Genomic DNA, 23,685 nt, shown 5'->3' with positions numbered 1-23,685 from the left:
GAAATCAAAGAGAAAATAAAAAAATACCTAGAAACAAATAACAATGAAAACACGATGACCCAAAACCTATGTGATGCATCAAAAGCAGTTCTAAGAGGGAAGTTTAGAGCAATAAAATCCTACCTTAAGAAACAAGAAACATCTCAAATAAACAACCTAACCTTACACCTAAAGCAATTAGAGAATGCAAACAAAAAAAACCCCAAAGTTAGCAGAAGGATATTAATCATAAAAATCAGATCAGAAAGAAATTAAAAAGAAATGTAGGAAATTATAGCAAAGATCAGTAAAACTAAAAGCTGGTTCTTTGAGAAGATATACAAAACTGATAACCCATTAGCCAGACTCATCAGGAAAAAAAGGGAGAAGAATCAAATCAACAGAATTAGAAATGAAAAAGGAGAAGTAACACAACAGACACTGCAGAAATACAAAGGATCATGAGAGATTACTAGAAGGAACTAAGTATCAATAAAATGGACAACCTGGAAGAAGTGGACAAAGTCTTAGAAATGCACAACCATCTGAGACTGAACCAGGAAGAAATAGAAAATATGAACAGACCAATCACAAGCACTGAAATTGAAACTGTGATTAAAAATCTTCCAACAAGCAAAAGCCCAGGACCACATGGCTTCACAGGCGAATTCTATCAAACATTTAGAGAAGACTTAACACCTATCCTTCTCAAACTCTTCCAAAATATAGCAGAGGGAGGAACTCTCCCAAACTCATTCTACGAGGCCACCATCACCCTGATACCAAAACCAGACAAGGATGTCACAAAGAAAGAAAACTACAGGCCAATATCACTGATGAACATAGATGCAAAAGTCCTCAACAAAATACTAGCAAACAGAATCCAACAGCACATTAAATGGATCATACACCATGATCAAGTGGGGTTTATCCCAGGAATGCAAGGATTCTTCAATATACACAAATCAATCAACGTGATATACCATATTAACAAATTGAAGGAGAAAAACCATATGATAATCTCAATAGATGCAGAGAAAGCTTTCAACAAAATTCAACACCCATTTATGATAAAAACCCTGCAGAAAGTAGGCATAGAGGGAACTTTCCTCAACATAATAAAGGCCATATATGACAAACCCACAGCCAACATTGTCCTCAATGGTAAAAAACTGAAAGCATTTCCACTAAGATCAGGAAAAAGACAAGGTTGCCCACTCTCACCACTCTTATTCAACATAGTTTTGGAAGTTTTAGCTCCAGCAATCAGAGAAGAAAAGGAAAAAGAAGGTATCTAAATCGGAAAAGAACAAGTAAAGCTGTCACTGTTTGCAGATGACACGATACTATACATAAAGAATCCTAAAGATGCTACCAGAAAACTACTAGATCTAATCAATGAACTTGGTAAAGTAGCAGGATACAAAATCAAGGCACAGAAATCTCTGGCATTCCTATACACTAATGATTAAAAATCTGAAAGTGAAATTAAGAAAACACTCCCATTTATCATTGCAACAAAAAGAATAAAATACCTAGGGATAAACCTACCTAAGGAGACAAAAGACCTGTATGCAGAAAATTATAAGACACTATAGAAATTAAAGAAAGAAGTTAAAGATGATACAAATATATGGAGAGATATACCATGTTCTTGGATTGGAAAAATCAACATTGGGAAATGACTATATTACCCAAAGCAATCTACAGATTCAATGCAATTCCTATCAAACTACCAATGGCACTTTTCACAAAACTAGAATAAAAAATTTCACAATTTGTATGGAAACACAAAAGACCCCCGAATAGCCAAAACAATCTTGAGAAAGAAAAACGGAGCTTTAGGAATAAGGCTCCCTGACTTCAGACTATACTACAAAGCTACAGTAATCAAGACAGCACGGTACTGGCAGAAAACAGAAATACAGATCAATGGAACAGGATAGAAAGCCCAGAGGTAAATCCACGCACATGTGAGCACCTTATCTTTGATAAAGGAGGCAAGAATATACAGTGGAGAAAAGACAACCTCTTCAATAAGTGGTGCTGGGAAAACTGGACAGCTACATGTAAAAGAATGAAATTAGAACATTCCCTAACACCATACACAAAAATAAACTCAAAATGGATTAAAGACCTAAATGTAAGACCGAACACTATAAAACTCTTAGAGGAAAACATTGGCAGAACACTCTATGAAATAAATCACAGCAAGATCCTTTTTGACCCAGCTCCTAGAGAAATGGAAATAAAAAGAAAAATAAACAAATGGGACCTAATGAAACTTAAAATCTTTTGCACAGCAAAAGAAACCATAAACAAGACAAAAAGACAGCCCTCAGAATGGGAGAAAATATTTGCAAATAAAGCAACTGACAAAGGATTAATCTCCAAAAGTATACAAGCAGCTCATGCAGCTCAGTATCAAAAAAACAAACAACCCAATCCAAAAATGGGCAGAAGACCTAAATAGACATTCCTCCAAAGAAGATATATAGATTGCCAACAAACACATGAAAGAATGCTCAACATCATTAGAGAAATGGAAATCAAAACTACAATGAGGTATCACCTCACACCAGTCAGAATGGACATCATCAAAAACTCTACAAACAATAAATGCTGGAGAAGGTGTGGAGAAAAGGGAACCCTGTTGCACTGTTGGTGGGAATGTAAATTGATACAGCCGCGATGGAGAACAGTATGGAGGTTCCTTAAAAAACTAAAAACAGTACTACCATATAACCCAGCAATCCCACTCCTGAGCATATACCCTGAGAAAACCAGAATTCAAAAAGAGTCATGTAGTATCATGTTCATTGCAGCTCTATTCACAATAGCCAGGACATGGAAACAACCTAAGTGTCCATTGACAGATGAATGGTTAAAGAAGATGCGGCACATATATACAATGGAATATTACCAGCCATAAAAAGAAACGAAATTGAGTTATTTGTAGTGAGGTGGATGGACATAGAGTCTGTCATACAGAGTGAAGTAAGTCAGAAAGAGAGAAACAAATACTGTATGCTAACACATATATATGGAATCTAAGAAAAAAAAAAAAAAGGTCATGGAGAACCTAAGGGCTAGTTGGGAATAAAGACGAAGACCTACTAGAGAATGGACTTGAGGACATGGGGAGGGGGAAGGGTAAACTGGGACAAAGTGAGCGAGTGGTATGTACATATATACACTACCAAATGTAAAACAGATAGCTAGTGGGAAGCAGCCGCATAGCACAGGAGATCAGCTTGGTGCTTTGTGACCTCCTAGAGGGGTGGGATAGGGATTGTAGGATGGAGGGAGATGCAAGAGGGAAGAGATATGGGGATATATGTATACGTATAGCTGATTCCCTTTGTTATGAATCAGAAACTAACACACCATTGTAAAGCAATTATACTCCAACCAAGATGTGAGAAAAAAAAAGAAAAAGAAGAAAACATGATACTAGTTGTTTCTGGCTGACAACATTCCAGTGTTTTCTTAGTTCTACTCAAAAGCTGTCTTCCTGAGAGAGTCAGCTGTTTTGGAATAAGCATGATTTTATAGTTACATGGATAATTCTTCTTCATGATTTCATCATGTTGAATGACGATGGCTTACTTTTATCAATTTGGGCATGGAGGAATAAACAGTACACTTTGTGTGAAGCAATGTTGCTTTCAAATTTCCTGTTTGTTCCTTTCACCATAGCTGAATTAACCATAACCGAGGTTTGGAGGAGGCAAAGGGGAAGCGATGTCCTTCTGATCCTGTCAGCATTGCTGGAAGTTTTATACCAACAGCTGAAGTGAAGATGATGAATCACATCATCTTTCCTGACCAATCAAGCAAAGGAAAGGGCCAAGACAGGAAGGAATGCTTTAGCCTTTTTTATTTATCTCTTTTTTTTAGATTCACATTGCACTTATTTTGAAAAATGTCAGAGGGCTCTTCTTGGGCTTGTACCTATAGGGACAACTTGGTTTCCAGTTCCTTTGTCAAATTTATCAAGATGCTACTATCAGGAAGAAAACATACAAGTAATCAAAAAAACAAAAATAAAATCACCTTTCTACATTCTTAATATGTAATGTTGAAAATTTCTGAAGTTCAAAGAAAAGCAATGCTTTGGATGTGTTCCTCTCCTTTTCTATAAAGAAGTCATTATACTGAAAAATCAATTAGAAGTTCACAATTTTAAAGACATCAACATCAGAATTACTGTAAGTGAACAGATGTCAGACAAAGGGATTTTCTGTTCAGTGGTGCTAGATGGGCTTGATAAGTACAACGTTCTCACTATTTTTGTATAAGAACCTTTTTCGTTTAAAAAAAAAATCAAGTTTCCTTAGGCAATTTTCTAAATCTTAAACACTTGATAATCGTACAAATGATGTTTTAAGTACAATGTTACTTGATAAGCATAAGTGAATTCCCATGGCACAAGTGATGGAGCTGACAAAGGGGATCTACTTCCCTAGGGAAGTATTGATAGTTAGGGCTCATTTGGTGATGAGCTGGGCCTGAACAGAGGATGCTCTCAAGGCTCTTTAGTTATAGGTTAAAGTAGAACAACCTAGCAATGGGTAATAAGACAACAGGTAATAAAACAGGCACAGAAACAGACTGGCTTCAGAAGGGTCCTCCATGCGGCACTGAGTTGAGGTCGATGTGATACATCTGTCACAAAGCACAACCGAAAGCAGTAGAGTCAGTGAAATAAATGGGCTTCTTCACTTGACTGTATTTCTAAAACTCAGTGAATTGTCTGGCCCATATAGGTGCTCAATAAATGTTTGGTGAATAAATGGCTTCCTTTTGTCCCTTTATTCAACATCCGTTGAGTATCTATATCATAAATAAGCCAACAAATACATACAGTGTGTAAGTTGCTATGGTTTCTACCATCAGAGAATTCACAGTGAATTCCAGGAGAAGACCATGATGATCTTTTAGATATAACTTTTGAATTAACTTTCCCACACTGCAGGTTTGAATATGTCCTCTGCACTTCCCACTCCAAATTCATGCTAAAAGCTTTTCATCTGTCCCTCTTACCTACCAAACTAAGTACTTGTTTCCATGATAGACAGGACCCTTCACAATGTGGTTAAATGATTCCTTTCCCAACAGTATTTTGGACAAAACATTGAAATGGCATGTCTTATCTTTTCCTACTATAAAAAAAAAAAATACTATTTTAACTATTATAACAAAGACTGAGTATAAAACCTCAGATTTACACTTGAAGTAAATTAAAAGTAGGAGTAAAGAATGCATGTTACATACAAATATTAATAGCTCCTAAGTTGTGAGTCCTGTGTCGGTAATTGCTTGCTTCTAACTGACACTTACCATCATTTTATTTTTAACTAATAGTCACTTTGGATTTAAAAATACGCATTATTTCCAAATAAACATACAATAGTATTTTTCTATTTATTCTTTATTATAGTCACATTATAACTATATTTGTTGATAATAATGACTCTAAATAAAATTTTGAGAACACTATGAAAGAATTTGAAGCCTAAGTAAAAAGAAATTTCCAGATTAATAGATGGCTATGCCTCTTAACAACTCAAGCTTTTCTTTAAATATAAGTTTCTACATATAGAAAAATTTTTATGTTCAATGTGTCTTCCAGAAAAGTTATTCAAACTGAGAATATTTTTTAAAGAGTAAATAATTGAAAAATTCACAACTTTTTAATAGTAGCATTCTTCTTCATTTTGAAATACTTTATCATTAATTTTAGAAAATTATTTTTAACAGTTAGATAAAGTGTTTTTTATAGTGTTCAAATATTGCCAGGTATTCAAAGTCTGATTTAAGTAGATTTGCCCTTCAAATCTATTTATTTTATGTTACCAAATGAAGACTATAAGTGTATGCTAGGAAGACTCTGTAAGTTCTATAATAACAGAATCATAATAGTAGTGAAATTAATTCATGAAGAATAATTTCATTTTGTCCTTTTAAAATTCACATATTTCCTTAAGAAATTAAAGGAATTTATTTCAAGAGGAAAATTCAAATCTCTATTATGCACAATATTTGCAGAATTAGTGTGGCTTCCCCCCATTAAGAAATTTGTTATATCAAAATTAACACTTACAAATTGAGAAGAGAATTATTTCTGTTTTGAAAAAACTTATTCACTTACAAATTTCTTCCATTTAGTGTATTTAATGAGTGATGTGTTGATTTATATAAATCATTAACTACTAGAAATAATATAAACTTAAAGTGATAGGAGAAATTGATTTTCAGAAATTGGGAAAATCCCTAATGACTGATTTGTTCTGCAAATTTTAATTCAGCTACCACTTTTTATAAACACAGAGTATAAAATGTTTTATACCCACTATTATAGGTGAAATAAAGTAAATTTCCAGTGTAGGATGCACAAATTCCTTTTTTTTGTTTTTTAACCTTCTAATTTACAATGACCTAGTGTCTTAACTTAGGATTCCTTAAAACTAGAACCAGTGACAAGGACTTAGGGGCAGTTATTTTATTTGAAGTGAGGAAACAAGGAAAGTGAGATAACGAAAGAGGAAAAGCCAATACATAAGGAAGGCAGTAGCAAGTTTCCTGGGGTCAATGCTGCCAGGACCACCTGGGAAGCAGGCAGAACACCTGTGTTAATTGCTCATCTGATGGACAGGAGACTTTTTCCATTGGCTCTCTTTCCCATTTGAAGTTTGGCCTTAGGGATGTAAATTTGTCCATATTTCTAGGCTGAGCTTAAGCCTAGATTGAGTGGGCAAAGCACCAGAGGAGTCTCTGGGTACAAAACAGAACAACAAGCAACATGAACTTGAGATGAAACATGGTCAGTAGTTGGTGAGTCTAAGCTCCTCCAGACATGGGTCCACAACTGTAACTAAAACCAGAGGCAAACCTAGGTATTGTGATTCAGGGCTCTGGTGCATCTTACACTAGATACATCAATTCAGGACTGGATTGGGAAAACATTTCTTCCTTTATTTGCTTATCGTAAAAAGCTTAATTGTGCAGGCACTGTGCTGAGTAATTTTCACATATTTTCTCTCTCAGCTTTATTTTACAGGGTTATATTTATGTTTTATAGTCACCAAGATATAACTTAATAAACTATTCTAGTAATGTAGAAAATATTCTATAAAATTTTAAAGTATAAAAGAGTTAATTAACCTTCCCAGGTGCCTGCAAAGTTCTCAGGTGTAAGGTTCACTATTTATTGAACTTCCAAGGACATACATACATTTTTCTTATTATTAGAAAATGATGTCACTAATGGGGATCATTCTCTCAGTGACTGAAAAGATGGATGTGTGACTAATGGTCCTTTGCATCCTACAAAATGCATACACTGTCCTTCATCTGTGACTTGCTATGTCTGAGGCTATTTACAAGAAGTCTCTTTCACGCACTGCCTTCCCAACACCTTCACTGATATAGAAACACACCATTTCAAATTGCATTGTTTAGGGCTAAATTGATGTGCATTAAAAAGCAAAAAATTCTCTCCTAAAGAAAGCACTCTTTAGCTTCCATTCTAATGCCTAAAAACATTAACCTGTACATAGGAAGCAAAGGATAAAAGGGGTGGGGGAGAGTGAAGAGTTGTTTTTCTCATCAAATACATAGAAAGAGACCAATATTTTTAAATTGCAAATGTTTCATATTACTGCTTACTTTGGTCTTATTTTTCCATTAGTAATTGTGCTCTTAGATTTTTTTTTTAAGTTACTGAAATAGGGTCATCTTGAGAAAAAGTGACAGGTCATCTACGTCTAGACTCAGCTGTCTCTAGCCTGAATCCTCACCACAGGCATCAATCCTCTCTTTTATATTTTATCACTTGCCAAATCCTTTGGGGTTTTCCTTTATCACAAATCTCTGGTTTCCACTCCGTCTTTTCCAGTTTCATGGCCACCACCTAGCTAGATTGTCTTTCCATATTTATTCAGTATGTTCTACAGACTAGACATTGTGCTAGGTATACTACACTCCTAAATTATTGAAGACATCTACCAGTTAATGCCTCTTCCTGCCTTATCTAGACTTCTTTAGCATGAAGTAACAGGAAATAATTCAAACTAACTCCAAACTAATACAAAGATTAATTGCCAGGATAGAGTGTTTTCACAGAGTACCCAAGGGCAGTTAAGAGCTGCCAGGCAGTAGGTGAGACCAGAACCAGGAGACAGAAATTCATCATAAACTCAAGCAATTACTACATTTGTCTCATGTGCGTCTCTTATCTCTGCTTCTCTTTCTGTAACTACCACATTCTTTGGCTTGCTTTGTACACTAATTTTCTCTGCCCCTTTAAGTGCTACTGTTTAAACATAGGTGACCAAACAACCGTTCCCAAGTTTGTGTTACAACTGACTATCACAATAAATGATTAACACATTAATATGAACTCCCCACACTCATCCTTACTCATTGAGACTTAGCAGTCCTGTATCTTAGCCATCCTGTGTCTTTAAAAATGGCAATTAGATTAAAAATGTGCACATTAGTTACTTCCTGTTGGAAAACTAAAATAAAGCTTCAGGATCTCTCTCCACCTTAAGGTAATATATGTGGATTGTGATAATGATATTCTGAAAACAGAAACCTAGAAGTTGTCAAACTCAAGGAATTGACTCAGGAACTTCCCATTAAATCAAAGTAAAGCATATAAGGCTATGGCAAAAATGTTCCTGGATAGGACTAGCCTCACAGTGCCCTCTGAAATTATACCTACTCAATATCAAATAACGTTTTGTCTGGCTTGATAAATGCTAATGAACGAGAGTTCGGTGAAAGGATGCAGGCCAACTCACCCCAGGATGATGGAGATGTCAGCACCAGTTACTGAGAATTTCATTGACATGAGAGCCAAAAGCTTTTCAGAGAATTTTCTAATATCTAGATGTGGGGCCTTTAACACTGTAAACAGATTCTTCCCCTGAGCCTAAAGGATGAAACTTCCTGATAAAAGGGAGACAGAGGAGATCACCTGAGCTTAACTGGTATCAATAGGTTAGGGCCACACCACATACCAGGCACGACAGGAAGACTGGTTAATGCACTTTCTGTGTATCACGTCTCAGGTGGTCCTGTTCAAATAATTTTACTGGCATAAAAAATTCTGAGAACTTTCAAAGGATACACAGGTTCATTCTCTTTCTCGCTCACTCTCTCTCTCTCTCTCTCACACACACTCTCTCTGTCTCTCTCTTTCAGGCAATGAAAACTGCTGAATCATCTCACTTCTTTGGGAAGGTGCATACTTGTGGTCTGTGATAGTACCTTAAGAATCCTGGTGGATATAGAACTAACATCATTGTGGGAAAGGGTAGACACTGGGAATAAAACTGTATATTATTTGGGCAAAAAGCCTCTCTGTTTGGGTCACTGCAGGTGAAAGAGAACTGCAGGACTGCAGCCATCTGAGAATTGGACCCAGTGGACCATGACCTCCCAGGGAGTGCAGGATTCTTTTTAAAATTGTCAGCAAGTAGGTGCTGCTCTTAGAATGAAGAGTTTCTCTCTTGCTTCTGTGCATAAATGGCTCTCTATCGCCAGGCTCTGATCTTCCTAGATGTTTCAGCAGAAGAACTTACTGTGTGAACTCTGTTCTTTGAAGGGCCAGAAGAACCCGAAGACTTTAGTGAGCGAGTCACACATTTAAGGCAATCAGAAAATCCCATCCATGCCCTGCTCTAGACAGTGTGGCCTGAAACAACGGTTGTATATTCCTACTTTAACTATTGGCTCTAATGAAAAGGACACAGTACCTACAGTTATTTAAAGAAGAATAACTATATTTCCTTGTTTGTGACCTAAAGTCACCAATTTATATAAAAGTTCCCAGCCATGGAAATAATTTGCTTAATTATGCTTAATTACTCAACTATGGCACTTACAGATGTGGGGAAAATAATTTCTTAGGAGAGTTTTCAAAGCAGGCATAGGATATTTGCATATTCTTTATTCCATAATGCAAACCTTGCATTAATTGCCTTCTCTAAAGCATATTTCAACATCTTTTCCAAGCATAGTGATTCTTCATATAATTATGGTCAGGCTTCACCACTCTGCTCCTAGAAATGAGGTCACTTTTAGCAATATCCTACATGGTGGTGGTTAATTAACAAACAGAAATTCTGTCTTTTCAAAAGGTTGTCTTTTCTTGGAAGCTTCAAAGCTCTCTAGCGAGTATTTCTCAAAGAATCTGTTCTCCTTTTCACTGCCTATAGCTTCTCTCATGGGAACTCAAAGGTGCCTCTTTAGGTCAAACTCAGAACTCACTAGTTTCCCTGATTTGTTCACCGCAGAACCCCCTCCTACTTGCTTCAGCTGCATCAAAATACTGCCCTGAACTGTGAGTGGAGGAGTCAGGTTCAGCTGAAGCCTCCACCACCTAGAGAAGCTGGAGCCTTAACAGTAGTTCTGTTGCAGCTACTGGAGTCCCTCCACTCCTTCCCAGTCCATAGAAGAAATGTTTCACAAAGTTGAGGAAGAAATACTTCCTCCTTCCATGTTAATGCTTAGTCATGCGTATCCCACAGAAAATCTGGTTGAGCCTCAAGTGTTAACAGTTGTTCAATTTTCCAGCTTTTTAAAAACATTCACAAGTTACCTCCATGTACAAGCTTCAACAATTTCAGGGCTGAAATGAATGCCTACTAGTCTCACATTATGTCTAAAAAGACAGGGCCCTGGTGTTCTATGTTGCAATCAAGTCTCAATCAAATCCACCCACCTGCAAGCTGCACGCTGTTTCTGAAAAGACAGTGGCCCTGGGGCTTCCCTGGTGGCGCAGTGGTTGAGAGTCCGCCTGCCGATGCAGGGGACACGGGTTTGTGCCATGGTCCGGGAGGATCCCACATGCCGCGGAGCGGCTGGGCCCGTGAGCCATGGCCGCTGCGCCTGCGCGTCCGGAGCCTGTGCTCCGCAACGGGAGAAGCCGCAACAGTGAGAGGCCCTCGAACCGCAAAAAAAAAAAAAAAAAAAAAAAGACAGTGGCCCTGTTCTATCTGGCAATTGTGTCCCAGTCAGATCTACCTCAGTCCATCCAACGTCTTATGTATCAGCGAAACTCACTGGGGAAGGGGGCAAGGATAGAGAAAGAGAAGACCAATTTCTGGAGGCAAATAACTATTTGGAGAGGAAGGGCATAGCCCCAAAACATGCAGCAGTAAACGTCAAATACTGACAAATACCTGGAGCAAGAAGTGACAACAAGCCCTCCTCATAATATATTCTGAGCAACAGGCCACAAAATCAGACAAAACATCCTGTTATATAGGGTTTTCTTTAATTTTACTTTTCATTGGAGTATAGTTGCTTTACAATGTTGTGTTAATTTCTGCTGTACAGCAGTTTTTAACATGTAAAATTTTTCTAAATGTCTATCCCCAAGCACTACAACTAAAATTTTACAGATAGTATGCTATTTCCACCGTAAAGGAGCTTCTGCATTGCAAAAATCATAAATTAATTTTACTTATGTTATTTGCTTGCCCAGGTAGCTCATTATGTATATATCTGAAGATTTTAAAAATTAACATAGTTTTATGTCTATTTTATAATAGTCTGAACATAACCTTTAATTTCTTCTAGATGCAATAGCAATGTAATGGGCTTCCTATTATGCTTAATCCCTTTGTTCTTATATAATGTGGAGTACACTTTAAATGCCTATGTGCCCTTTCGCTGAATCCAGAGCTATTCATAATGTGATTTCTTCTTTCATCCTTCTGCTCTGCCCATTAAAGAGTGGTGTATACCATGTGGGATTACTGAAGAGTCAAGGAAGAAAAGCATAATTATCTCTGAAGCTCCGTAAGAGTAATTTATGCCCTTTAGATCAGAGGTTCCTGAACCTGAATTATTAGCAGAATTACCTGTGAAGATTTTTTTTTAAAATTCTGTCATCGGGCTTCCTTTAGAGAGATTCTGATTTAGTGGACTCAAAAAAAAAATATATATATATATATATATATTTAACTGAGTTAATTCTGATGCTCAGGACAACTGCTCTATTAAAGAGTAATCTCTGAACACAGTGAAGCACCACCCACATTCCCCTTCAGAAATTGAGGATCTATTTCCACCAACTGCTGTCAATTATGCTGGCAGAAAGGCCTAAACTGCCCTGAAGGAATTGTCTAAGCTGAGGCAGGTTGTTTCACTCAAGGGCAAGCCACATCACAAGTACTAAGGGTCCAGCCCGGAATCCCACCTGCGGAAAACCGTGAAGGCAGCTCAAGTCTCCCTGAGCCCAGCTCCTTCCAGACACTGATCCTAAGAGCACTCCCTTTAAACCTCCTACACACCATTTTCCCTTTTGGAGACCACTTCCTCTTGATGGGTATTTTCATTAGAGCTAGAAGGCCAAAAGGAAGCCCTCCCTAGATTTCTCCTCAAATCGGAATATAAGCCCAGTCCCAAGAAAGAAATCATCAATCATTTATCCCTCTACCTACTCTCAAAGAAACCCAGCTGGCTTAGCCACTTCCTTTTGTCAATCATTTGCTCCCTACCTAACACTTCCCTGCAGTGAGAGAATGCTCTCCTCTACTCCAAACTGCCAATTCTGCCCTTGCTACTCATGATTACACTCTTTCTTGAAGCTTTGCCACCTAACTTTCTCAATTCTTAGCTATAAATGTGCACATAAATCTCTAGTATAATCATTAATGTCCTTATACATTGGCTTGCAATCTATAGATAATGTGTCCTGGAGAAAAGAAACCAAGTGCTCTGGTTTTTCTTTTTTTTTTTTTCTGTTCTAATTTCTTTCCATTTTTATTAAGAAATAATTGACATGCTTTATAAATTTGAAGCATACTACATGATGGTTAGATTTACATATATTGTGAAATGATTATCACAATAAATTCAGCTCACATCCATCTTCTTATATAGATGCAATAAAAAGAAAAGAAAAAGGAAAAAAAATTCCTTGTGATGAGAACTCTTGGATTTGCTCTCTTAACAATTCTCCTATATATATACAGCAGTGTTAGCTAAGTTCATCACATTGTACATTACAATCCGAGAACTTATTTATCTTACAACTGGAAGTTAGTACCTTTTGACCACCTTCCTCCAATTTCCTCTCCCCCCACTCTCTGCCTCTGGTAACCACAAGTCTGATCTCTTTTTCTACGATTTTGTTTGTTTGTTTAGATTCCACAGATAAGTGAGATCATATAATCTTTGTCTATTTTTCTCTGACTTATTTTAGTTAGCATAATGTCTTCAAGGTCCATCTATGTTGTTGTAAATGGCAGGATTTCATTCTTTTTACTGCTGAATAATATTCCATTGTATACACCACATCTTCTTTACCCATTCATCCTTTGATGGACACTTAAGTTGTTTCCATCTTCTTGGCTATTATAAATAATGCTGCTATGAACCTGGAGATGCAGATATCTTTTCCCGTTAATGTTTTCATTTCCTTTAAACATATTCCCAGAATTAGAATTGCAGGATCATATAGTAGTGTTATTTTTAATTTTTTAAGGATCCTTCATACCATTCTCCATAGTAGCTGTACCAAAATACAATCCAACCAGCAGGGGACAAGTGTGCCCTCACCAGCATTTGTCAGCTCTTGTCTGTTTGATGATATCCATTCTAATAGGTGTGAGATGATATCTCATTGTTATGTTAATTTGCATTTCCCTAACAACTCTTGATGTTGAGCATCTTTTCATGTACCTGTTGGCCTTTCATGTGTCTTCTTTGGAGAAATGTCTATTCAGGTCCTTTGGCCACTTTTCAACTGGTTTTTTGGGGGATTTTGCAATTGAGTTTTTTGAGTTCTTAATATATTTTGAATATTAACCCTTTATCAGACATATGATTTGCAAATATTTTTCCCATTCTGTAGAGTTTTTTTTTTCACTTTATTGATAGTTTCCTTTGCTGTGCAGAAGCTTTTCAGTTTGGTGTACAGTTTGTTCATTTTTCAATTTTGTTGCCCAACTCTTTTGTTTTGTTTCATGTTTGTTTTCGTTTTGCTTTGTTTTACCCAGTATGCCTCTTGAGTGAATGGAAAATAATAAAAAATAGTGGTTAATGCTCTGACATAAGATTCTGTTATGTCTAGTCACTGATTTTACCAGGCTTTCTGAATGATCTAGTGATCTGTACACACACACACAGAGCCCTGCAAAGTAACCCCTCTTCCTAGAGTAATGACTTACTGAAAAGTTAAATTTTTTATTGTTTTTACTATAACAAACATGATTTTTTAAAGAACTTTTTACTCTGACAGTTGTATATGTTTGAACTGAAATGTTAATATTTAATTTATAATATGTATTAAATTAATTTTTATTTCTGTAATGTGTTAAGTGCGATTAGCAGTTCTTTATCTTAATATGGGAACTATAGTTGCAGTTGTGTTTTTCCAGTAATGTGCATTGTTGAGTTATAATGTCCATTGTTTGAAATAATGAATGAATCCTTTTTCTTTCTTTAAAAAAAATGGAAGACTCTGGAGTTAGACTAAGAGGATTTCAATCTGTTCATCATTTATGAGCTTTGGTCAGTTGTTTGATCTCTCTGTGTTTCCATTCACTTTACTGTAAAATGGGGATGTTGAGATGAGACAGATGAATACTTTGAATGCATATTCTTAGCAGAGCAGCACACTCTGTTTTGAAGCTTCTTTTCCCCATTTTTCTTTTAAGTGAATATATATATATATTTTAAAATTCTGTATTAATTATATCATTTATTTCGTGAAGTACAGTTACATACCTATTACTTAAAATACAACTGTCAAGTGAAACAAACAAAAAAAAATGAATAGAGAGGTTCACAGAGGTAAACTACCTGGTATGTGGCACATAGTCTGCTCATGGTAAAGGTTAGCCCTTGTTGTTAGCATTGAAAACTATCTCTATAGCCAGCAACTTTCATCACTATTGATATATTTCAGTGTATGATAGAGAAGGAACCCAATGATGACTCTTTTACTCTCAACTATCAGAAGTGGAAATTGCTTAGGTCAGGAGAGGAATATATCAAATGTAGCAGTGGGTTGGGTACTGTAGCAGATTTCCTCTTATCCTTGCAGAAAATCATATACCTTCGCAGCTGAGTCAAGTGTATAAACTAGTGGTTTTAAGCCATGGTGGTTCATCACAGTAACTGGGGGATATTTTAAAAATACTTCCCCACTTCACTTTGAGATTCAAATTTGGAATGACATAAGTCCCAAGTATCTGTATTTTACAATTTTCTACAGGTGATTCCCATGTGTATACAGGATTGACAAACCATGGTAAAACTAGCAGGTTAAAAATTATTGGCATTATTAAGCAGGTAACGGGGAAACAAAAGTAAGGTGATGATTGGGATTTGCAATAGAACATTATCTTCTCAACGTTAAACTACAAATGGATACAAAATGTATTGGGGTCAAGAGGTGACTGTACCTTACAGAAGCCATTAGTATCTCTAGAGAAAACATATACCTACTAGAAAAAGTGCTAATGGTTAATGGATGAACAGAAAATAAAGATTCATAGAAAGCATAGCGTTCTTTCAAGAACTATGCAGGAAAGAGGACATGTTTACCAGGAATATCAAAAGCTAGAATTATATTGGTAAGGACACACCTTTTGGGAGAATGAACTATCTGTAAGCTATCTTAACCTGATACCACTGAAAATTCTGTTCCCTACGGTGTTCTGATCTATGATCAAGCAATAATCCACTGACTTTAGCATACTACAGGGAGAAAGTCCTCATATTGAACTGATGTGAGTAGTCCTTCACTTCATAAAATGATCAGTGTAAGTTAGACACAAATATTTATAATGTATATAGTAGATCTCCTATGACCTTGATAAATATAAGACTCCCAGAATCTAACTGAATTTAGGAAATAGTCAAGTTGAGTTCTTAGGCCTGAAAAGCTGAGGACTAGAGCTCTCATGGTAGTAAATCTCAAGTTTGGGCTCTCAGCACAGAATGAGCTTTTGTGTTTACCAAGAGACATCGCTCTGCTTTACAACCACAGAACTTTGTTACAAAAAAATTCATCAAAATTATCAAGTAACTTCCTGAAGCAATAGAAAAGAAAACCTCACTTAATGTCTAATCTTTTAGGGCAGGAAGTTTTGCAAAATGATTGCATATTTATAGCTTTCCCTCAATCTCTAAATTGGCCTAAAAAATAGTTGAAAATACATTTTTAAAAACTTCAATAATATTATGTCAGAGCAAAATCACTAACCCTATCAACAGTAAGCAAGAAAGGAAGCTGGTTTGACCGATCAGAAAAAACATCAGTGTTGACTGTATCCCACCATCTGAAAAGCCAGTCGGTAAAGTGTTACCAGTAAAAGAAGTAAGGAGTGCTGAGTGAGAGGAAAACAGAAGATTCAAATCTCTGTTTAGTAACTCCTTAGGTGACAAGTAACAAAAGATATGAAAAGCGAAAAAAGAAAATTCAGCTCTCTCTGAACTATTTGGAGATTCTGTTCTTTAGCACATCTCTTATGATAAATGTTTTGATTATAATGTATGTAAAGACAAGATCAAATTCAAAATTCAAAATACAACTGAGTCAGTAAAAATGGAGATATATAAACTGAGGTTCAAAAAATGTAAATAAGGAATAACATTGTTTCCAAAGGAAAAAACAAAAACGGAAACCATTCTTTGTAACACCAATAACAGCAAAAGCCTGAAACCAAGCGACTGTTCATCTGGGTTGGAGAGGAGATAAAGCTATTACTGGGGCGTCCTTCAGTCACTCACCTTTGTCATTAAAGCATCTTTTATAAGAGAAATGTGACAGGCGATTAAAAAGAAAACTTTGTGGTCTTCATTACTTTCTGTAAGGGATTTATTCCTTTCCCTTGGCTCAAGTTAACAGAACAGTCCAGAGTTCCTTCTACCTCATGCTCCAGTGTACATAGGCTAAGAGAAATGAAAAATAACTTGATACTTTGCTAGCTTTCCTATATAATGTGACCTAAGGAATACATCTGATGTGTATCTACTTGATGAATGGTTAGATAGATAAACAGATAGCTTGATAGATAGATAGCCTGATAGATAGATATAGATAATTTTATAGAAAATAAAAGAAATACAGAAAATAAAAATCACCATGTCTTTGGCCAGAGATTTTTTTTTTTTGGTATAATAGTGAACATTTTAGAGAAATTCCTTTTACTTTTATATGCACATATACATACATATAACTGCTTATACATAGATATATGTGTATATACATATTTCTGTTCAGATTAATAGCTCTTCACATCTTACCTCACCCTGCTCCCTGCAATATGTCCTCCTGGTAGTTTTTAGGCAACAGACATTCACCGATATTTGGCTTTTTTTTAAAAAAGATTGTCAATATTTTCATTTTATAAATGATGTTATGAGGATATAAATTATCTTGGGCTCACGATTATACACAACTAGAAAGCTGTGTTTTCTAAATATTATAACTCCATAAATAGAAGAAATTATTAGTTCTAAATTCAAAGATCAACAATAAACTTTTAGAACATCGATGAAAACATAAAGTAGATTAGATGTGGGTCCTATTGTTATCAATGTGTTATTTCAGTTCAAATTCATGAATTTGGAAATACCAATGACTATGGTTCTCTATTTGGACCTTTTAGTTTGATAATAAGTTTAATTTATCACTTATGATTTCAGGAGTTCTTTCTAGAAACAAAATTTTCTCATAATTGGAAAAAATATAAAATTAGTACATAGACAATTATATCAATATGTTATACATTAGATTAATATATATTATTAATATATTCTTATATTATATATTTTTTCCTTTTATAAGACAATGTTCATGGGTCTGTAGTGTACCACACAGCTCCCCACCTACAGGACTGAAGCACTCAGTTTCCCAGCTTCTGGGAATATTAACATCTAACAGCTCTCAGCCTTTGTCTGAAGAGAGTCATTTTGCCCAAGTTTATGCCTCCTTTCCAGGGACAGCCCAAACCCAATGACTGATCACCACAGAGGAATAAAGGCCTGACCTCTTTGCACCAACTTGTGATACCTCTGCAGGAAAACCCCAGCTCCAGAGATCCTGCTGGCTTGGCTCACTGGGGCCTCTGTTGTGTCTGCCCCTCAGTTCAACATCTCCCTCTACCCAAGTCAGCTTCCTCCACTTCCTGAACAGGTGCTCATCCTGAGAGAACTACTCAATAGCCTTCTGCAGGCTGATCTCTCTTTCAGAGTCTGCTTCCTAGGTAATCGGACCTGGAATAACTATTATCAGACAGATTAAACAACTCCATAGTGGCCCCTACATTCTGGGGGGAAAGTTTTACAATTTGATTACAAAGCTAGACATTGTCTCATTGTTTAGGATTTTATCCTCCAGTCACTGTACAAATCTTTCAAGAGCAGCATTAGCCTTCAGGGTAGAACAAAGTTTGTGGTCACTGATGGATATTTTCTCATCCCTATTTGTTAAGAATATGGAACAAATATGCTGTAAAAATGGCACATTAGAATAATCCTTTCTCAAAATTGATTTTCTGAAGAAAGACTTCAAAAGTCTGTGTGACCCCCTTCTGACACAAATGAAAGATACAAAATGCAAGGCTATTTTTAGCCCATTATGAATATATAAATAACCCTCACATTACTTACTACAAACATCTACTTAAAGGCAGCTGCTACAAGGAGAAAGCAATGTTACTGTTGTACTCTATCCCCCCCAGTGTTGTTTCTTTAGAAAGACATTTTATATTTCAATTAAACATCAATTCTTATAGATACAGTTGTTCCTCTCTATCATGGGGAATTTGTTCCAGGATCCTAGGGGATGCTAAAATCAGAGAATACTCAAGTCCCTTATATAAAATGGCATGGTATTTGCATATAAACCATACACATCCTCCTATAACACTGTCATGCCTAGATTACTTATGATACCTAATACAGTGTAAAAGCCATGTAAATAGTTGTAAACATAATGTAAATTTATAGTTAAGTAATGTAAATGTTATGTGAATACTTGCCAGCACACAGCAAGTTCAAGTTTTTCTTTTTGGAACTTTCTAGAATTTTTTTCCTGAATATTTTTGATCAGTGAGTGGTTGAATCTATGGACTCAGAACCCATGAATATGGAAGACCAACGGTATACTGGAGACTTTCACACCGGCATTAAGAAGTCACAGTTGGAAAATATGGTAGAGGTAAATAAGGGAAACTTTTTGCTTATGGGAGTGCAAAGTAGAAAAGGTCAGTAAGAGCTCCTCTCTTAATCATCCATATTATTTTCTTATTGTAAAGTATGAATTAATCATAATCATCACTATAAAGTCTTTATTTTGTAGCAAATGGTAAGCACTGAGCAACATTCAATTTTATGGTATATATACACAATGGAATATTACTCAACCATTAAAAAGAATGAAATAATGCCATTTGCAGCAATATGGATGGGCCTAGAGATCATCATACCAAGTGAAGTAAGTTAGACAGAGAAAGACAAATATCATATGATATCACTTATATGTTGAGTCTAAAAAAATGATACAAATGAACTTATTTACAAAACAGAAACAAATTCACAGACATAGAAAACAAACTTATGGTTACCAAAGAGGAAAGGGGGGGGAGGAAGGGATAAATTAGGGGTTCTGCATTAACTTATATACACTACTATATATAAAATAAATAAACAACAAGGCCCTACTCTATAGCACAGGGAACTATATTCACTATCTTGTAATAACCTATAATGGAAATGAATCTGAAAAAGAATATATGTATATTATATGTATATTCATATATATATGCATCACTTTGCTATATACCTGAAACTAACACAACATTGAAAATCGACTATACTTCAATTTTTTTTAAAGTATACTATATGGTATAAGAGATGTGAAGTATTTGAGATCATAAGACAAATGCTCTGTCAGTCAAATGCAATACTGTGAAATAACTAGGAGCTGTCCAAGGGCAGACAGTGGAAGCAGAGAATTTCATGGGATGGGGGCTCACAAAATGCTCCATGAGAATAATGCCATTTACTAGAAGGTCAGAGGAATGGGTTACACTAAGGCAGTGGAGATAGGGGTCATTTCAAACCAGCTGTATAAGTAAGTGAAAGGGCATGAAAGTGGGAAAGAATGAGAGAGGACTGCATGGAAGGCAGAAATAGCCATTATTATATTTCCACCTTCTCTCTGGGAAGCTTTGATGAGTCAATGTAGTCAACCACTCTTTTTCTTACATCACTTTGAATCCAATCTAAAGAGAAACCAGACAGTAATATGAGAGCTAGCATAATTAACTTCACCAGTGGCAACGTCTTCAAAAGCAAGATATGGAATCATTCCATTAAACACTTCTAGGAGGAGCAACAGTGAGACTTAAAATACTGAACCAGATCTACTTTGCTGGGAGTTGTAAGCTGTTGACAAAAAGTAACTTATATCTAGAGCAAAAGAACTTAAACCTCATAATACTAAAGTAAAGTTTGCTAAGATCCGTTCCGCCTGCTTTGTTGGGTACTTAATAATTTTATTTTGTGTACTTTAAAATTAAGATAGACACTTTTTTTTTGTTCTAATGGGGAGTAAAAAATAAAGTTTCTTTAAGCTTTTGTATGATAGAGCTGGTTTCTAGGGAAACTTGCTGTTATCATACATATTTTACAACTTTTTAACTCTTGAAAAGTACCTTGCAATCACTTTATTAGTCATATCTGAAAATAAATTATGTCAGGTAGACTAGTGTTATTTTCTCATTTAAAACTGAAAAAAAAACTGCGATAGGCAGAAGCAACACTATTTATAGTATAGTTACAGGGCCTAGTGTAGTGGTCTATAGAATAAGAAAACAATTACACTTTTAGATTGAATCATAGATTTTGAGAAGCACCTGCTGTAATATGTTGTGGTATAATATTATTAGTAATAAAGTAATGGTGAATTTTGAGGGATACAGAAAGTGTTCAAACTGCAGTTTCTGCCATTCACGTGAAGGTGTGGCTCGAAGTTGGATGGCTTCCTGAGGCCCACCATCTGCTCCGTGGCTCCCTTTTCCCTTTTATTCCCCAGCTACTCTGTTAGAATCACTTGGCTTAAAAACAGACCTCAAGCTGGGAGGAAGTTACAATCCTCTGAATGGAAGTCTATTAAACATGAGGAATGTCTTTTTCCCTATCTGCTACTGAAAAATCTGATTTGGGGTTTTTTGAGGTTTGTTACAATGTATAAAGGAGTCTAGTCATGGCCTGTGTGGATGATTAGAAAACGAGATCAGATCTCTTACAATACAGACAGTGACTGCAGTGTCATCTATACACCTGATGAGAGACACTTCAGATCCTGTCACCCACTCTTCCCTGCCCACAGCACAGAATCATACCTCATCCTATGGATTCATGGGATCAGAAGTAGTTAGTTAATATTAGTAGTTAGTTAGAATATTTGATTTAATATTTAATTAAATATTCAGAAGCATTTCATTAATACCTACAAGATGCCAAGTACTACTCTAAGTCCTCAGTGTTAACTTGCTACGACCCAGCACTTAGTGAGTATGTGGTCTAGAAGAGGAGACAGGAGTTCAACAAATAAATTAATAGATGAACATATAAGTTAAAATACTGGTGAGTTCTCTTAAGGAAAAAGAAAGAGAGAAGAACTATTCGTGTGGGGTTCCTACTTTAGATTATTTGTGGAAGACATCTCCAAATAGTATGGCATTTAAGCTGAGGTCTGAAGCATGAAACGAAATCAGTCATTTGAACGTGAACTGAAGATCCTTAACCTAAGAGGCAACAGCTGTAGATGCCTTGAGTGACAGGAGCTTGATGGTTTGCAGGCTGAGAAAGAAGCCTTGTGCAGGGGACATGGAACGTGAAAGGAGATTTGGAAACCAACAAAGCCAGATCGTGCAGCAATGCCATGCCAGCCAATGTAAGGCTTTTATTCTATTTCTGTGGGGAGCCACGCTAGGGTTTCAATCAATGGAGCAACATAATCTGATTAAATTTTAAAATATTTTCCCCACTTAACAAAAAGCAAACAAAAAGAATTCAAGTTTTAAATGACAAAGCACTTGAATAGACATTTCTCCAAAGAAGATATATACAGATGGCTAATAAACACATTAACGATGTTCAACATCATTAAATTATTAGGAAATACGAATCAAGATCACAAGATACCATCACATACCTATTAGGATGGCTGACATCCAGGAAAAAAAAAGTGTTGATAAGGATGTAGAGCTACTGGAACCCTTGTGCACTGCTGGTGGGAATGTAAAATGGTTCAGCCACTGTGGAGAATAGTACAACAGTTCCTCAAAAAATTAAACATAGAATTACACTATGATCCTGCAATTCCACTTCTGGGTATACCCCACAAAAAATGAAAGCAGGGACTCAAACAGGATATTTGTATACCAATGTTCATAGCTTCATTATTCACAATGGCTGAAAGATAGAAACAACCCAAAAGTCTACTGAGATGTATAAATAGATAAACGAAATGTGATTTGTACATGGAGTGGAATAGTTTTCATTCTTAAAAAGGAAAGGAACTCTGAAACAAGCTACAACATGGATGAGCCTTGAATACATTATGCTACGGGTATTAAACCAGACACAAAAGGACAAATATTGTATAATTCCACTCACATTAGTTACATAGAATAGGCAGATTCATAGAAACAGAAAATAGAATGGTGGTTGCTGGGAGTTGAGGGAGGAAAAGAATGGAAGTTATGTTCGATGAGTACAGAATTTCAATTTGGGAAGAAGAGAAAGTTCTGGAGATAGAAGGTGATGATGGTTGGAAAACAATGTGAATATAATTAATATCACTGAACTGTACACTTAAAAATGGTTAAAATGGTATTTTTCATGTTATGTATATTTTGCACAATAAAAAAATTATTATTCCCAGAGCTACCTCTAGAATTTTTATGAGGTCAAGAATATTAATGTATCCTTCAAATTGTGTGAACCTCTATAGCATCTTCTATATTTTCTGATTTATCCATTGTTATAGTATGTCTTTCAGTTTACCTAATACTCTTTGGAACATGTCAAGGATATATGTATGTGTGTGTATATATATATATATATATATACATATATATATATATACACACACATACATATATGTTTAATTGCTTAATTTTTATTTCAACTTAATCGAAAGGTTTTGTTTCATAACCTCCTGAGGAACTTAAACCATGGCTATTTCAATCATTTACTTTTTTTTCATCACTTCAGAAATCCCTTCACTCATTTATTGAGTTTGTGAGCTGTTTCACATTTTGTTAATTTTCTACTTCTCTTTCAAAATGCTCATTTGCAAACTTATTTTTAGTGGACATTGGGTTTCAGCTTATCTTGAAATTTATTTTCTTTTCTCTTTGTCCCGATCCAAGTCTGGATACTTTGAAGTTGCTTCAGTTTAAGATTTTGGGGACCCCAGTTCAAAATAACATTTTTTTGGCTCATTTTATCCTTTACAGCTCACAGAAAATCTTATAGCTGGTCCCACAATTCACCTGGCTCTTTGCTGTGCCGAGTTTTCCACTTTCAAATTTCTCCTAAGCAAGGAGCTCTTCAAAGTCCACAACTCTGGGTAGTTATTCCAGTTTTCAGCTTCTAGCACAACTTCTAGCTTTAGAAGTCCTGCCTTAGATCTATTTCCATGCATCTACCTTCTTA

The sequence above is a fragment of the Orcinus orca genome, chromosome 4, assembly GCF_937001465.1.
Source record: "Orcinus orca chromosome 4, mOrcOrc1.1, whole genome shotgun sequence".
Taxonomy (NCBI): Eukaryota; Metazoa; Chordata; class Mammalia; order Artiodactyla; family Delphinidae; genus Orcinus; species Orcinus orca.
The sequence above is the reverse complement of the archived record's forward strand: the minus strand, read 5'-3'. Positions refer to the sequence as shown.